The following is a 1,646-nucleotide window of genomic DNA, read 5'->3' as shown; positions in this document are numbered from 1 at the left end:
GTGTGTGTGTGTGTGTGTGAGAGAGAGAGAGAGAGAGAGAGAGAGAGAGAGAGAGAGACAGAGACAGAGACAGAGACAGAGACAGAGAGATACAGAGTATAACTAATGTATGGGAGATCTATGCGAACAGCATTAAGTTCAGTTTTCTTTAGGTACCTCCACCTTAAGAGAGATCATTTGCATGCCATTGTGTCCATTATGATAGAGACATGTTCTAATCTCTCTTGGTGTTTTTAAATAGATTTCTGCTTTTCATGATGCACATGACTGCCTGTGAGCACCTCTAGCAGGCATTCTATGAGATTAATCTTCCCTGTGGCATCATCTAGGTTAATCTGGGCATATAACAAATATCTTTATAAATGCTTTTGCTTTGTCTATGAGCCTCTCACATACAAAAGTATCCCAAATATAGATTTTATAATTCTAGAATTCAATGGATGTTATAGTTAATAAAGTGGGCATATATTTTATGAAAGTCCAGTAGTCCTGTTGCCGTAGAGCATGTTACAAGATTGTTAATAGTTGCTAACAAACTTCACATATATTTTTCTTATATATACCTATGATAAAATTTTATTAGTAAAGTAAAAGCAAAAAATAGTTTACCTTAATTCAATTTTGCCATATTTTTTCGTCTGTATTAAGTTCTGAACTTTGAACTTTTCACACAACTGAAGGGCATTACATCATCTCTTTGGCATATTTAAAATGTCAAAATCACTAATCTTTTGATGTGGATCCATTTTTATGTAAACTAAGTGCCATTTGACCAAGAGCACTACAACACCATGGCTGTTAATATAGAGCCTGAGAGCTTATGTGTGACCAATGGGCAAACACATGATCTAGAGGTTATAGGGTTTCAGGGACGAACGAGTCTGGTCTAATTCAGAAAGAAGGACAATGAGGTATTGCATCTCTTGACTTATAATAATGCAATGTTTAAAATGTAGCAGTTTTAAAATGTTGGAATTTAATTGATGACTATTTTTAGACAGCAGCTGACCCAAGGTAACGGAAACTCCAGAAAGAGAAACTGTAATTAAGAAAGTACCATTACAAAATTGTGAAAATGGCCGTCCTGCCGAAAGCATTCTACAGATTCAATGCAATCCCCATCAAAATTCCAACTCAATTCTTCAATGAGTTAGAAAGGGCAATTTGCAAATTCATCTGGAATAACAAAGAACCTAGGATAGCAAAAACTCTTCTCAATGATTAAAGAAACTCTGGGGGAATCACTATGCCTGACCTAAAACTGTACTACAGAGCAATTGCGATAAAAACTGCATGGTACTGGTATAGCAACAGACAGGTAGACCAATGGAATAGAATTGAAGACCAAATGAACCCACACACCTATGGTCACTTGATCTTTGACAAGGGAGCTAAAACCATCCAGTGGAAAAAAAGACAGCATTTTCAACAAATGGTGCTGGCACAACTGGCTGTTATCATGTAGAAGAATGAGAATTGATCCATTCTTATCTCCCTGTACTAAGGTCAAGTCTAAGTAGATCAAGGAACTCCACATAAAACCAGAGACACTGAAACTTATAGAGGAGAAAGTGGAGAAAAGCCTCGAAGATATGGGCACAGGGGAAATTTCCTGAATAGAACTGTAAAGGCTTGTGCTGTAAGAT

The sequence above is a fragment of the Mus pahari genome, chromosome 13 (genome assembly GCF_900095145.1).
Source record: "Mus pahari chromosome 13, PAHARI_EIJ_v1.1, whole genome shotgun sequence".
Lineage (NCBI taxonomy): Eukaryota > Metazoa > Chordata > Mammalia > Rodentia > Muridae > Mus > Mus pahari.
The sequence above is the reverse complement of the archived record's forward strand: the minus strand, read 5'-3'. Positions refer to the sequence as shown.